The sequence below is a fragment of the Arvicanthis niloticus genome, chromosome 5, assembly GCF_011762505.2.
Source record: "Arvicanthis niloticus isolate mArvNil1 chromosome 5, mArvNil1.pat.X, whole genome shotgun sequence".
Taxonomy (NCBI): Eukaryota; Metazoa; Chordata; class Mammalia; order Rodentia; family Muridae; genus Arvicanthis; species Arvicanthis niloticus.
The window spans coordinates 56,577,798-56,595,392 of record NC_047662.1 but is presented as its reverse complement, the minus strand read 5'-3'; positions in this window follow the sequence as shown (position 1 = coordinate 56,595,392).

Genomic DNA, 17,595 nt, shown 5'->3' with positions numbered 1-17,595 from the left:
CACTGTAGCCACTGTTAGAGGAAAGACTCCATACTATTTGAAAGGCATCCTCTCCAGGTTTTCTCATTCAGACAAGAAACCAGGCAGACAAAAATGATTCAGAATGGAGTGGCTAAAACCCCCAAGATCCGAATGGCAAGATCACATAATATAACAAGAATTAAAAGAAAAGAAAATCAATGTGAAGCTAAGGCCAGAATTGGGCATTCATAAGTACCGGTACACAAACAATAGGAATGTTTTACTATTAACATTAGAATTGCTGGCTCGTGGCTATAGGACAGAGCAGGTCAACATCTCTTCAGTTTTGATATGTGTCAGCTTTAAAGAATTGAGCCATTCTTTTACCATTGTACTAGAACAGAACTGTGGCTATGCCCACCCCAGATAGGGCACTGGTTTTGAATTTCCCTTTAATCTAACTACCCAGTGTCTGCTAGAGTAGGCAGCCAGGTAGGCATGAGCAGGAAGAAAGAAGTTTCTCTGTGGGGCCAAAAATAAGGAGAACATAACCACTCCCCACCCAAACTCTAACTGGGTCTACCTCTTCAGTAGTTAGACCTAACTGGTTAGGCAAGGATTTAGACAAGAATTAACAAAGGAAAGCATAGTTATATTTTGGGAGCTATGCTTCCAGATGGCTAAAAAGTCCCTTTGTGGATAGATATCCTGGAAGCTCTAGTTAGGCTTCCTCTACTATATCAGAAACCAAGACAATGGAAATGGGACATTTTTCCAGTTACCACATGTGCATGAATGAACATTCTGATAAGCAGAGAAAAGAAAGAAAGAGTGGTAGAAATAAAAGAAAGGGAAGGAAAAGAAAAGAAAAGAAAATTTTCAGGGATTTTACTGTCCTGAATCATGTACAGTAAAAAGGAAACATGTCCTGATCATTAAAGCATTATTGTCATTTCATTAACAGGGCACTTTTTGCACACCTCCACCAGAGTTACACTTATGTACTCATAGAAAGAAGTAATAAAGTTGGTAGGCTGGCACACGAGCAAAAGTGAGTACAGAACAGACCTGCAAGTTAAGGAACCTAAAAATGGAATCATAAAGTAACAGGAACCATAGGAAATTCCTTAAATGCACACTACAGAGCTTGGCATGGGGGCAATGTCTATAAGCAAGATACCTAAGAGGCAAAAGCCAAAGAACCACTGTTCAAGTCCAGCCTTGTCTACATGGCACGTTCCCTGCCATCCAGAGCTACATAATGAGACTGTCTCAAAACAAAAAATCCTCAGTGCATAATCCAACAGTGTAGCACCACCTTGAGTTGGCCAGCTCCTGGGATCTGAAGTTTTATGTTACTTTCTTAAGTAAACCTTTGTTTCAACTACCTCTTGGCTGAATTCTTTCCACTGAGAAGACAAGAATGGGAGAGAATTCCATCCAGTTAATACCATCTCACTTCAACTCAGCTCCCTCTGGAGAAATATACCCTGCCTGCTGCTTGTCATTACAGCCTCTTGTTAGTAAAAGTTATTAATAAAGGGATCTAAGAAATGGAAGGAGTTTAGGGTAAGCTTTTTAATTGGAAAGATCTTCATACCATGTTATGGTCCCAACATAAACAGCACAGTGGATTTGAGGATACATAAAGGGCTGAGGACTTGGGAGTCAAGGACTCCTCTGGAAGGCACTTGACGAGAAAGGTTTAGAAGAAATACCTCAGAAGCCACTGAGCTGTGTTTTAAATGAACATGGCTCACTTGAGCTCTATTGCTTCTGTGACTATACTTCAGTCAGTAAAGCACTCTCTCTTGTTTAGCAAGACTGAGGAGAACACAAAGGAAGAGATCAGCTACAAATATGCAAGTGACTCCTGTTTTATCAATGAAATTAAAGATGAACTAAATCTTGTAAGTCGGTTGTCTCTACCAATTTTATAGAGCAGCTTTCATAGTGAAAGACTTTATATAGGCAGTGTGTACTGTACTATATGTACTGTGTTGACTTTGGTTTCACACAAATTTGTTAATTCAATGTCCATGTAGCTTCTTCAGTTAAAATTAATGTTAGTAATGTTTGTGGCTTTTTCAGTAGCCTAGATTGCCAGAATCTGTAATTGTGGTACCAACTGAGGTACATCTCTGTTTGGCAAGGCATGTTCATAGGAGTTCTAGGTGTGGTATGTCCAACTGCAGGTGTGATACACCCATCTGTTTCTATAGGATGTTCAAGAGTAAAATATTTTGGTGAGTCCATATGGTTGGTGGATCACTGTCTGCTCAGAAGCAGAGTGGAAGACGTGCCAGTGTCTGAAGGCTTTATGAACTGGGGTAGAAAGTTTTTAGTCACTTAGCTTCTTCTTCTGTTGCTGTTATAAAACACCCTGACAAGAGGAAGAAAGGTTTCATTTAGTTCCAGGTACTTCTATCATAGTGAAGAAGTAAAGGTAGCAAGGGCTGGAAGTACCTGGTCATGTGATCTACCATCAGAAGACAGCACAGAATATATGCTGCTACTCTGCTCCCTTTCTCTGCCTATAAAGTCCAGAATCCCAACAAAGGCATAGTACCACCCACAGTGAGTGGGAATCCCCAACTCAATTAACACAGGCAAGATAATCTCCCATAGGCATTCCCAAAGGACTACACTTCAGGTGATTCTAGATTCTGCCAAGTTCACAATTAACTCTATCAAAGATGTCTACCTAGCTGTTTCCTAGGACTGAGAATAAGTAAGACTAAGTGCTCCTATGTGCCAATCTTCTGAGAACACACAACTTAACTACTTTTTATGACCATGGGAGAATGGGAAGGGCTCAAAGAATTGCTTTTTTTTTCATTCCCTTGCAGGTTTGGAGGCAAACCAGCAAGTTTCTTCTGCTTATCTAGGATATTGGGTGTACCAGACCACTCAAGCCTACTTAAATAGCTAATTTTTTTTTTTTTTTGATAAATGAACAGGTCCGCTTAGCTACTTCTAGAACATCAGTAGTGTAGGCAGAACTGCAGAACTATGTTTTGGGCCAAGAAGTGGGTGTGATATTTTTAAGACAGTGGAGGTGAAAGGACTAGCCAGCCTCCTATTTGGCTCATGGAACAATGTCAAGCAACATGCTAAATCATTTCTCTGAGGATCTCATATGAGTGTTGTACTTAGATGGCTGCATGCAATGAAAGCCTAGATGAAGGAAGGTAAAACATAAGATGGGTTCTTTCTCCAGGGTTATTATAAGTGTAGTAACATGACAGCTACCAAAATGAGGATTCAGGCCTGTACAGACCTTAGGGTTCTTGTGCAGTAAGTACCTCAGGTGTCTGGAATATGAGTATAGCATACAATTAGCCACGTGGTTATCCTTCCCCTGCTGAATAAAGTCCTAATTGATTTAGAGATGATTTCAGGGATGGGACAGTAGATGCTGTGTGCTTAGCTATGGTGTAGCTCTCTGTCTGCCATATCTCAGAAGCATCCCCATTGATACTTCTCTGATACTTCTGTTTCCATCACTCAGGTGCAGAAGCTCTTTCAGTATTTCTGTATTCTGTGTGATATGGAGTGCATTCCTGGTCAGCCTCCTTGCTAAGGTCCTTCACCTCTTCACAGCAAGTTTGACAAGTATTCATGATCAGTAGCATTTCTTCCAGGAATTTAAAAATATTGCCCTGCTCTCTCCTGACTATAACATTCCATTGAGAGTCTATATATGATAATCCTCTTTCTTTCTTGATGCACACAAAACTTGCAGGTTTTTATTTTTTGTAATCTTATTACAATGGTTGTCAGTGTTGGTGACATCTTTGAGTAGAACCAACTTGGGACCAGTTTAGACCTAATGTACCTGAATGCTCATGTTTCACCCATGATTTGAGAAGTTTTAAAGCATTGTTTTTTAAATAAAGTTTCTGCTCTTTCTATTCTCGTTTTGCTACTTTTTACATTGTATGCATTAACTGTCATTGTGTTCATTAAATGATTTGTATCTCTGTTTTTCAATTATTTGGTTCATGTATTGTTTCACTATTTCATTAAGCATTTATCAGTGTCTTTATCCCTTGCTGGGCTTCCTTAAAACAATTGTCCTGAGCTCTTTGTCCAACTATTCATACATTCCTATATCTTTGCAGTTGGTTAATAAAAAATTATTCTCAAGGTAGGCTGACTCCACTCTTGCTGTTTCCCAAGACCTAATCCCCCAAGCTTGTCCTTATCACTCCAACATACTACTAAATTCAGTCTCCCTTCCCCTCTGTTCACATCTCCTGTGGATCCCAAAAACTGTTCCCTACCACTGGCCCCAGCCTCACTTTCCACACTCATTACTGCACCCTAGCTTCCAATCAGGCATTCTCTGTGGACACGGCAGCTGAGTGGGTCACTAAAATATGCAACACACAGCCATCCCAGCCATTATGCTCTCTAAAAAATCAAGAAAGAAAACAGAAACCAAGGAACAAAACACCCACCGAACAAAGATAAACCCAGAATTTGGTACCTAGACCAATAATCAATCTAAACCCAGATGCCAAGAATATAAGAACACAATCAGTTACAGCCAGGACAGTATGTTAGCACTAAAGCCCAGCCATCCTACCACAGCAGAAACAGAATATTTTAAAATAGCTGAAGCATAAGAAAAAGATTATAAACCCCACTATATGAAGATGATATAGGTCTTTCAAGAGAAAATGAATTAATACCTTAAAGAACACCAACAATACACAAACAAACAAACAAACATTGAAGGAAACAAACAAAGCTTTTCAAGCCTTAAAAATGAAAATAGAATAAATTAAACACAAAGACAGAAAGAATGAGAGAGAGGGGGAGAGAGAGAGAGAGAGAGAGAGAGAGAGAGAGAGAGAGAGACTGAGAGAATTATGGAAATGAAAAATTTAGAAATTTGAACAAGAACTATATAGGCAAGCTTTCCCAAGCTTTTCAAGAGATGAAAGAGAAAATTTCAGGCATTGAAAAATATCAATAAAAAAATTAGAAATGTCAGTGAAAAATGTTTAAATTCCTTACACAAAAATCCAGGAAATCTGCAACATTATAAAAAGATCAAACCTAAAAATAATAGGAATTAAAGAAGGAAAAAAATCCAGCTCAAAGGCTGTGAAAATATTTTAACAAAATCATAAAAGAAAATTTTATTAATCTAAAAGCAGAGATGCCTAAAAGATACAAGAAGCACACAGAACACCAAATAGATTAGACAAGAAAAGAAAGTTCCCTGGCCAAATAATAATCAAAACATCAAACATACAAAACAAATAAATACTATTAAAAGCTGCAAAGGAAAAGAGAAAATAACATATAAAGGCAGAACTATTAGAATTACACTTGACTTCTTAGTGAAGACTGTAAAAGTCAAAAGTGCCTGGATAGTACTATAGACTCTGAGATCTGTTAGATACAAGAACTGATTACTATAACCACCAAACATTTCTATCACCATAGGTGGAGAAAATAAAATATTCCATGATAAAGTTTAATTTAAATAATACCTATGAATTCAGCTCCACAGAAGATACTAGAAGGAAAACTAACCCACAGAGGTTAAGGAAAACAGGAAATAATCTCATACCAGCAAAATAAAAAAAAAAAAGGAAATACACACACAAAACACTACCACCACCAACAACAACAAAATAACAAGAATCAACAACCATTGGTATTTGATATCACTCAATATCAATGGTTTCAATTCTCCAATAAAGTGACACAGGCTAACAGAACAGATTTGAAAACAGGATCCATCATTCTGCTGCATAAAAGAAACACACCTCAATATCAAGGATAGACATTACCTCATAGAAAAAGGATAGAAAAAATACAGTCCAAGAACATGAATCTTAAAAAGCAAGCTAGTGTAGCCATTTTAATGTCTAACAAAATAGACTTCAAACTGAAACTGAGTAAAAGATATGGCAAAAGACTACATACTCATCAAAGGAAAACTCTACCATGATGACATTTCAATTTTTAACATCTATGCCCCCAAACACAAGGGCACCCACTTTTGTAAAATAAATACAACGGCTTAAATCACATATTGACCCTCACAGATTGATAGTGGAGGACTTTAATACCACAATTTCACCAATGAACAGGTCATCAGACCTAAACAGAAAAATACTGGAACAAACAGAGGTTATAAACCAATAGACCTAACAGATATTTACAGAACATTTCACCAAAACACAAAAGAATATACCTTCTTCTCAGTGCCTCATGGAACTTTCTCCAAAATTTTCCACATATTCAGACACAAAGCAAGTCTCAATAGACTCAAGAAAATTGTAATAACCCCCTGTATCCTATCAGACCACCATGGATTAAAACTGGATATCAACAACAGAATAGAAAGCTTGCAAACTCATGAAAACAAAACAACTCTGTTCTGAATAATAAATGTGTCAAGACAGAAATAAAAAATTAAAGACTTCCTAGAATTCAACAAAAATGAATAGAAAACATCCCCAAACTTATGGGACACAATGAAAGCTTTGCTAAGAGGAAAGTTTATAACACTAAGTGCTGATGTTTACAAAAAAAAAATGTAGAGCTCAATAACAGATTAACAGCCCACCTGAAAACTCTAGAACAAGAATTAAGCACAACCAAGAGGAGTAGACAGCAGGAAATAATCAAACTGAGAGCTGAAATCAATAAAATAAAAACAAAGAAATGATTCTTTGAGAAAATCAACAAGATAGACAAATTCTTATCCACACTAACTAAAATATAGAGCGAGAATGTCAAAATTAACAAATCAGAAATAAGAAGGGGAAAACTGAACAAGAAAGCTAAGGAAACCCAGAAAAATCTTAAGGCTATACTTTAAAAACCTCTGCTCAACTAAATTGGAAAATCAAATGAAATGGATAATTTTCTCAATAGTGTCACTTACTGAAGTTAAGTCAAGATCAGCTAAACAATTTGAATATACCTATAACCCCTAGTGAAGTAGAAATAGTCATTAAGTCTCCCTCAACCCCAAAACAAGCAAAGCCCAGGGTCAGATTTTAGCACAGAAACTACCAGAGTTTTAAAGAAAATATGTTAATATTCTACAAATTATTCCACAAAATAGAATCAGAAAGAATACTGGCCAATTCATTTTATGATGCCACAGTGACCTTGTTACTGAAACACATAAAGACTAAACAAAGAAAGAATTACAGACCAATTTCCCTTATGAACATATATACAAAAATACTCAACAAAATACTTGCAAACCGAATCCAAGAGTACATAACAATGATCATACATCATGATCAAGTAGGCTTTATTCCAGAGAGGCAGGGATGGATCCAATATAGGCAAATTAGTAAATGCAATCTACCATACAAATAAATTGGAAATAAAAGTATATGATCACCTCATTAGATGCCCTCCAAAAAAAGCCTTGACAAAAATACAACACCATCATGATAAAAGTCCTGGAAAGATTAGGTAAAAGCTTCATACCTAACCATAATAAGCTCAATTTATAGCAGGCCTACAGCCAACATCAAATTTAAAGAAGAGGAACTCAAAGCATTTCCACTAAAATCAGAAACAAGACAAGGTTGTCCAGTCCCTCAACTGAATAGTGGATAACCCAAATGTGGGGCACATCTGCACACTGCAGTCCTACTCAGCTGCTTTTTACATCATGAAATTTGCAGGTAAATAGACAGAACTAAAAAGAAAAAAATCATCCTAAGTGAGGTAACCCAGACACAAAGAAACAAAAATGGTATATATGTACTTATAAGTGGCTATGAGTCATTAAGTAAATGATAACAAATCTATAATACATGCACCCAGATTGGTTGGGTAAAGAGGAGGACTCTCGGGTGGGGAATGCATGGATATCTCCTTCAGAAGGGGAAATAGATATTGAAGGTGGATTTGGGTTGAGTGGGGACAGGAATGGGAAGGATCTGGTAGGGGAATGGGAAAGAGGAAGAGATTTCAGGGAGAGACAGCTGCACTTTGGGGAGTATGTGGGAGAAGGTATGGAAACTTCCTAGAATCTATGAGCGTGGTCCTAGAGAGGACTCCTAGTAATGGTGAAAATGGAGTCTGAGTCGGTCATCTCCTATAGCCAGTCAAGACTCTCAGTGACAGGACTGGATTGCACTCTATTGAGTTGTTGCCTGAGGGGGGGTCCCATGGATATCCCCCAAACAACCCTGGCTGATGCTAGGTCATCTCTGTTCTCTGCACATAATCATGGTGCCCCCATCCCCAAAGACAACGTCCACACAGCTTATTGAACAAATAGAAGAAGAACTGGTGCCTACATGGAACTTTTACTCCTATGTTCTAGTCTCTTTGGTATGAAAAGGTACTCTTCGGGCAACAGAAAGATAAAACTGGACACCAACCCACCCACAAATTCTTTGACCTACAGTCTGTCCTGCTTGCAAAATGTGTTCTGGCAATGGTGATACAGAACTTGTGAGAGTGTCCAAAAAATGTCTGATTTAACTTAATACCCACTCCACAAGAAGGACCCTATGCCCAACATTGCATGGATGGCCAGGAACTGAAGACTGGATAGCTCAGAAAACCTAGGATAGAATTAAACACAACTGGTATAAATAAAATAAAATATTCCTAATGATTGTTTTGCTATACTTATTAAATCAGTGCCTTGTCCAATACTCATCAGAGAGGCTAGCCCCAGCATCAAATGGGAATGGATGCAGAGACCCAAGGCCAGGCATTATGTGGAGATAGTCTACATTGAAGGTCTCTAGCAAGTCCTACCACTCAGTGCTTGGGCAATCTTAAAAAAAAAAAAAAAAAAAAAAAAAAAAAGAGGGCCAGAAAGGCTATAGAAGTCAGAGTGAATGGAAGACACCAGGAGAAAAAGGCCCATTGAATCAACTAATCAGGGAGCATATGAACTCACAGAGACTGAAGTGGCAAACATGGAGAATAGTCCCATAGACCAAGTTCTCTTTGTATATGCTGTGGCTGTTAGCTTGGTGTTCTCATGGGACTCATAACTGTGGGAGTAGGTCTGTCTTTGACTCCTTCACCTGCTCTTAGGACTCCTTTCCTTGTGTTGGGTTTTCTTGTCTATTCTTGGTGTGCTTGGTGTTCTCATGGGACTCATAACTGTGGGAGTAGGTCTGTCTTTGACTCCTTCACCTGCTCTTAGGACTCCTTTCCTTGTGTTGGGTTTTCTTGTCTATTCTTGGTGTGAGGGCTTTTGCCTTGTCTTAACATATTTTTGTTTTGTTGTGATTGGCTTTTGTTGCTTAAGAGGCCTGCTATTTTCTGAAGGGAAATGGATCCTCGAGAGAAGGTGATGTGAGAGGCTGGGAAGAGTAGAAGGAAGGGAAACAGTGGTTGGGGTATCTTGCATGAGAGAAGAATCTATTTCCGATTTAAAACTGAAAGAAAAAAAGGAAAGGAGGGAGGTAGGATGGAGGAAGGGAGCAGGGAGGAAAGGAAGAAGGAGTGAGGGAGAAAGAGAAAAGGAGGGAGGGAGGGAGGGGGTGACAGAGGGAGGGAGGGAGGGAGGGAGGGAGGGAGGGAGGGAGGGAGGGAGGGAGGGAGGATTCTGAGCAAGCCATGATGAGCAAGACAATAAGCGACACTTGGCCTCTGCAACAGCTTCTGCCTGGACTATTTGAGTTCTTAACCCAACTTCCTTCGATGATGAACAGTAATGTGGAGGTGTAAGCTGAAATAGACCCTTCTCTACCTGCCCCCACAAGAAAGAAAGCTACTTTCATTTTAGTGACATCAAGCTTCCTTGTTTCCTCTCCTCCCCAGATCTCCCAGTCACTCAGTTTTGTTGGTGTCTTCAGTGTTATGGGTAGGCAAGAAGTAGGTTGGCCTGGGGTAATGTTCTGCATAATCAAGGAATCTGGGGTCTTACTTACCATCTTCTCGCTCCTTTATGTCTTTTATGTCAAGAATAATGGGCTGAAGAATTCTGTCACTCTAGGTGGGAGTGAGATAGCTAAAGTGAAATTGGTAAAAAGCATCTACTCTCTAGGGCCCAGAAAACATCTCAATGAATAAAACACTGCTGTTCAAGCACATGAACCTGAGTTCATATTCCCAACACCCATGTAAAAGCTAGGTATGGCATCGCATCCATCTATAACTCGGCACCGAGCAGCCTGAACGGGCAGATACCAGAGGCTCACTGGCCAGCCTATCTAGCCAAAATGATGGGCTTTGCTTCAGTGAGAGATCACGTCTCAAAACATGAGATGAAGAGGAATAGAGGAAGACTCCTGGTGCTGACCTCTGAACACACATACAACCACAAGCACATACAGCACATACATACAGGCATATGATACACACATTGGCACCCGCAGGTGCACACACATCAACTTCCTAATTTTTGTTCTAATACTATCCTGGACCTTCTCCCTGGGACTGCGAAACTCCTACATAGGTGGACTTTCCCATGGGTCATTATCAAGGTCAAAATGCTATGGAAAAGAATGGTAAAAAAATAAAAATATAAATAAATAATTTTTAAAATGGCTTCTACTCTGCCATCTTACTAATGACAGTATTTCTAGCCTTGTATTAAAACCATTATATTCTCAGGGATTTGAGTGAAAACTTCCTTTTCTCAAGTATTCACTGACTTACCTCCCCTTTAATTCTTTGAGTGTCCAGTAGTTCTTTAATACCACCACCACTTGGAGAAGTTTCTTAGTTGAAACAACTGCTTATAGCCATAGTAACACCTGTGAAATCTCTGTCTTTTTATTTTATTTTATTTTATTTTATTTTATTTAGATTTAATCTTTTTAATTTATTTATTTTATGTATATGAGTACACTGTAGCTGTCTTCAGACACACCAGAAGTGGACATCTAATCCCATTATAGATATGTGCCATGTATTACAGATACATGTGGTTGTTGGGAATTGAACTAAGGATTTCTCAAAGAGCAGTCAGTGCTCTTAACCACTGAGCCATCTCTCCAGGCCTGTCTTTAGCTTTGTGAAGGAAAAGTTTTCTTTTTGCTTTCTCTCCTTTCCTTCTAGCCCATTATATCATTGCATTTATTTTACCAAGGTGTTATTAGATATCACTTTGCTAAGGCGGAGAAATAATTCTAAATTCAATAATACACATTAGATACACAATAGAATATGTTAACCTTAAAATCAAGCCCATGTTCCTGAACATCACACGTATGTAGCCCCTGCTTGCTTCTCTACTCTTATGTGGTGATAATCCCTGTGATGGGAGCCAGACCATATAATCCTCAGCAATCATGCTGTTAGTTCTCATTTCTAAGGTTTCTTTACATATTCATTTTCTCTGTCTCAAATGCTCTTTCCCATCTAATTGGCCTGAGAATGTCCTTTCATTCCCCAAATCCCAGCTCAAAGCCTTCTCTGTAAGAAGCTCTGCACTTCACTAGGAAAACATTCATTCATCTACTGGACCCTGGTGCTCTGCTATCTCTACAGCCATTTAAAAAAAAAAACTCTGCCATGTATTCTGAAATTTTTCTTGTCTTTTCATATCTGTAAGCCATCATAACACATATTTACCTAAGAGACTTTCACAAATGAATAAGTGAGTGAGTGAGTGAGTGAGTGAGTGAGTGAGTGAATAAATGCCTCCGTTTCTTTTGGAGCTGAGTAAAATTCAAAGTCATTTAGGCCTTTTTCCTGAGACCTAGAGAGTTGACAACTTTGCATCATCATTATTAAAGTCACGTAGGTTATCTGATTCCATGCAGAGAAAATTAAAATAACAGAAGCAAAGATCTTATCCACTAGGAAATGTGTGTAGTGCTGACACTCTGATATTTATCTTGCTCACTCCTAATTTCTTCAGATCCCTCACATCAGAGTAGTTAAGATCTTCCCTTTTCTTATCTCTGAATAAATTAAATTTCTGATTAGTGCCAAAGGAAACTTTTGCACAAAAGAATCTTTTTAAATGAGAAAATTCTTGCAGGGCTGATTTCAAAGGTGGGTCCTTGACTGCAACAGGACACTGTGTCACTGACCTTTAAATTCAGTAAAGCTCACCCTCTTACAGACCCATGATGTGGGGGGTTGTGGGCATCCTATTGAATGTCTCCTTTCTCCTATTGAGGTCTACAAGGATAAATAGGAAAGCAATTGATTTTATCCATTTAAATTATCATTACACAGTCATACCTGAGCATGCTGGCCCTCACAAACTACTCTGTCTCTATACTTCTGTCTTCAAATGATTTGTGGTAGATCAAGGAATAATTAAAATATTTAGAAGAGACAGTGGTGGGTGGGTATGGTCATATTAAATATAATATTTCTCTTAAGTCTGTAGAATAAAGGGGAAATTTACAACTGTGGAAAATGAGATGATCAAGGAAAAGGTATCTTTAGAAAAATAGAATTTCAAAGTCCAGGTAGTTTGAATGAGAATGGTCCCTATAGGCTCACACATTTGAGTGCTTGATTTCCAGTTGGTGGACTGTTTATGAAAGATTAGGAGGTATAGTCTTATATGAAGAGGTGTGTCACTGGAGGTGGGCTTTGAGGTTTTACAATCTCACACCCAATCCAGTCTCATTCTCTCTGCCTCCTGCCTTAAGACAAGGATGTAGGCTCTCAGCTAATGCTCCACAGTCATACCTACCTCCTGCCATGTCCCTAACATAATGATTATAGAATAGCCTCTTGAAATTGTAAGCAAGCCCTTAGGTCAATGCTTTCTTCCATAAATTGTCTTGGTTATGGTGTCTCTTCGCAGCAGTAGAACAGTAAATAAGACACAAGTGATATTTTGATAGATAATTTCTGCCTTAGTCTTCAAGCCCCAAACAAATAATCCCTTTCTAGGTCCAGAGACTTAGAGGCTATCAGGCATCAAACATGAAGGATTTTGGTAGTGATACTTACATCTTGCAGGTAAACAATAGCTGTATAATTGGACATGAGGCCTGCTCAATAAGAGGAAATTCATACCTGGTACTATGAACCGAGACAACTACCACTAGCTAGAGACATCATAGACTCAAGAGAAGAACTGACTAGTGCCATTTTCTAAGTAGTTATTCTTATACCCACAGATAGATATATCCCTCATTTCTCATCAAAGATGCTCATTTCTACATCAGATGGAGGCTACAACAGAAGTCCACATGAAAAATGCATATAAGCATCATAGGATGCCCAGTCCCAATTGGTACATCTACAACACTACCCTTAAACCTAAGGCTTGCAGAGCGCCTGGATACCTACTGCATGATGGTGTTTTCCAGACGGAAAAGCTGTACCCATGAAATCTCAACAGTATAGTTACCTACACAAAACCTACATAATGACAGCACCAGTGGATATTGGCCTCATGATACAACCAGAGGCATTCTCATCTATATAAATCTGATTATTAAGGACATAATAAAGGAATTATTCCTATAAATGAAAGTTCCTACTAGATTCCAATAAGGAAGTCCAGTAGTTTAAAACAGTCATGTTATTGATGACTAAAAAAAAAACTGTTTAGAATCTATTTATAACTCATCCTTTCTGTGAGTCTGGTAGTGGCTAAGTAATTCAATCTGTGTCCATGGTTCCCATATTGAAGAAGTCTATTCATATGTAAAGGGAAACATTCAAAATGAATGAACAACTTAGAAATAGGTCTAACTTTGATGTCTTGGCAGCATCAGACAGGACAAGGTCCTTCCCAACAGTTACACCATCAAACCCCTTATATTTAAACTAAAACCAAAGTTCTTCAGTCTCAGAGTGTGAGCACCTTGGACTGACTAGTAACTTGTTGCCAGAGCTGCCCTATGCAATTTAGTAGCCTCTCAGGTAAGAGTGATTATCATTGCAGAAGAATTCAGAGTCAGTCTAATTTTAAAAGACAAAGTAGGAGGAGAGGCCAAAGAATAGTTGATTGCTAACTACTGGACAGGAAAATATATGCTTAACAAAGGTCATGGGATGCTAAGATATTTGGTCCAACATTATTCATGGTATTTGTGAAGTTATTTTTAAATGATACTGACATCTACTCAGACTGAATAGAGAAAATTGTCATTCCTAATACACAGCCCGGACCAATCATGTGAAGACCTGACTAGAAAAAAGACTGAGACAAAGGAATGTTTTAGCTGAGACATTGGTCTACTTTGACTTTAGTCTCAAATTTACTAATGGCTCTCCAAAACCCAGCCTCAATAATTAATTGCATAACCAACAATTACATGAACTAATCTCTCTCTCTCTCTCTCTCTCTCTCTCTCTCTCTCTCTCTCTCTCTCTCTCTCTCCTCTTTCCCTCTTTCTCTGTCTCTAACACACATGCACAGACACATGATTATAAGAGACTTTTCTGACTAGTCATCTGTGGATAGTAGGTGCCTACAAACTCTTGTGTAAGTTCACACCACTCTACTTGATACACATTTTGATCAACACAAACCTTGCCAGAATGAAGAAAAAAAAATTGTGTCAGGATTGAGAGTTCCATAGACCAATATTCCAAGATATTTTGATGCCCAGATAATTGGAGAATCTCTAGTCAAAACTAACACTCACATTAGCCAATTATCTGTCCCTATCTAGAGACAACAGCTTTCATGTTAGGCATCATTCTCCAGAACCTGAGTAGAGGCCAGGCATTCTGGGACGCAGGCATCTGTCTGCCTAATATCCCCACCATTCAATCCTGTGTAGCATCATAACCCTAAAGCCTCTTCAACTGCAGCTGCCCCAGTAGAGACTCATGAATAGAACACTACTCAGTGTCTCTATCTATATATCAACTAACTAGAGAAATTTTATAAATTTTACTGATGTATTATTTAGATTAAGAAATATTGCAGGAAAATGATTTTTGAAACATCTGAAGTAGGAAAATAGCATCCTTTACTAGGATGCTAGGACTACCTTGGACTTTTAGTAAACATAATTCTGTAAGACACCCTCCCAGCAGAAGTTTAAAGTGGAAATAAATTGTATTCACTTTTTCATTTTTTAATATTTTTAAAAGATAAATTTTAATGACATCATTTTCTTCCTCCTCCCTCTGCCCTTCAATCTTCCCTAGGTACCATCCTTGTTCTACTGAAAATTTATGGCTTCTTTTTCCTTTAATCATAGATATATAAATACAAACTGCTCAGTCCACATAATGTTATTTATATATACATGATTTTAATGCTGGCATCTGGGAATTGGATAACAAGGATCATAGTAAAAGAGGGGCCAGTAGAAGAGGGATCATAGGAGCAAGAGGAACAGAATTTTGCTGTGAGATGTCATCTCCTCGAAATGTTAGAGAAACTGCACTCACAAAGTCTCATCAATATGGCTGCCTCAACAACACCAAAAGTAGGATGACACCAACAGACAATGCTAACACGGATGCTAAAAAACTTCAACCCTTAACAAAACACTACACACAACTAAGGGATTCTAAGAGAGAAAGAAGTGGTCTTCCCCATGGAAGAGCCACCAAATCTCTATTCTCTTTGGAAGAATTAAAGAACATTATTTTATAGTCTCATTCTTCACATGTCAATACCAACGAAAAAGTATACTTATAGTTTCAAACTTTATAGTATGCATGTATCTGAGAGCACAGAGGTGTGTTCAAGTAGATACTGCAAGTGTAAGTAAGCATGCTGAAGAATTAGAAGAAAATTGTCGAAATCATGCCACATTGAAACATCCACTGAATTGTATCATTCACAGCACTCCGGACCACTCCAGATCAGTTTGAAAACTAGGATCCACAAACTAGGTTAAATTCTAGATGCTATAAAGCTGACAGAACCGAAGTCCAAATCACCCTGTCAGTATGAAACATGTTTTTAAAGTATATGTGTGTGAGGGAGGAGTAATTTTTAAATAGTCTTATTCTAAATTGTGACTTTAAAAACCAGCAACTCCAGCATACCTATTGCATTTCTTCACATAAAAAGAACAAAATTGTGTTTTGATTCATAACAATGCTAAGAATACTGCAGTGTCATCTATTTAAAACATGATAGGCAAAAGGTAAGTATATTAATTAGACATGCAGATCATGGGATCGTCAGTAGAAATAATCTAACATAGGCCAGTTGCATCTTACTGAAGTACCATGCTCTGTTCTTAGCACCAGATACAAACATTAACACTACTTTAGCAAGAACTATTTAGCTGCTGGCTGAGCCAGATGCAGGAAGAAAAAAATCTTTCCTCAGTCCTTCTTTCAATAAACTCAGCAGCTGGATAGAAAGGGCAGTGTTGCAGCTGAGCTGAGAGTCCTCCACCTATCCTTTATCCAGTGTGGTAGCAGGAGCTATTAGTGGGAATATATATTCAGAATCTTGACTTTTGCAGTAAAACTCCATGTATCTGAACTTACTGTGCCCCTGGGGCAGATTGTACAATAGAAAAGAGATGATGTCTCAAGAAGAATTTGGGGGCCAGATGCTGAGTCACCAAAAATGTGCTACTGATATATATAATAAGAACCATTTAGGTTAATATGGGGAAACTGAATTAATAATTGTCATAGATGTAGCTTTCCTTACAGTGACCAGAATGACTTTGGGAACTGGTAAACTTCCCAGTTTCTTGTTCTAATGTTTAATTTTGAGCTATGTTGTTAAGTAACTATTTACTAGCAGACACAGAGAATATTGGGGATGATACAACCCCCCAGTATGGACAACATCCTAAAAAATGAAGACTAGAAGATTGAGACTTTCCTGGTCAGGAGATTGAATGATATCTCTGACCCTAAAAAATGTTGATGTCTTAAATTATTAATACATAACTATTAACCTGGCTCTGAATCCTAACCCTTATAAGATTATCAGACAGCAGGATACCTTCTTATCAAGAAAAAAAAAGACACCATTATGTCCTTCTGTTCAAGAAACATTCCAAGTAAGAGTGTCAATCACCTGAGCAGGTCGACACACCTCAAGAAAAGATGTTTGTTCTAGAAAGCCCTCAAATAATAGCATAAAAGTCTGTCTAGGGTGTAGTTGAGACAGGGTCTTTTTGGCCCCTGTTAACACTCACCCTTTGAGAGCATACTTTATAACAAATATTGCTTATTTTGCATACCATGTTCTCTATTTCTCACCTATATACCTCCAATAGGTATTTCAAGAACCAAGGTGATAAGCAGAGCCCATATTGAAAGCCCAGTGGCATGTTAACATTTTTTTTTCTTAATCCTGGTAAGATGTGGACTCACTTTTTTGGGTTGAGACCAAAGAATTTCCTGCTTCTTTAATGGTGCAGGCAATCCCTTCCTTTCCTAACTCCAGAACTGTATGCCTTGAATAACTCATTCCTGCTGGTTTACACTCCCATCAATTAATGCACCTGAGCTTACCACCTCAGCTATGTTTTCAGCACATCAGCTACTTTTGTTTAGTATTTTCTGAATATATATCATTCTGTTGCTTCCTTTGCTACTTCTGTTGCTAATAAAAAAAAAAAAAAAACCCAACTGGTGGGTTGCATGTGGTTATTTTTCTTAACTAATTTCCTTGTGTGTGCTGTGGTTATTTTCCATATAGGCCACATATTAATTTGGTGGAATTCAATCTTTATTCTCCTTGGCCTATACTCAAGGCCAATTTACTGAGATAGTCATTCCTACCTTCTGATATATGTAATACCTTTATTACATGTT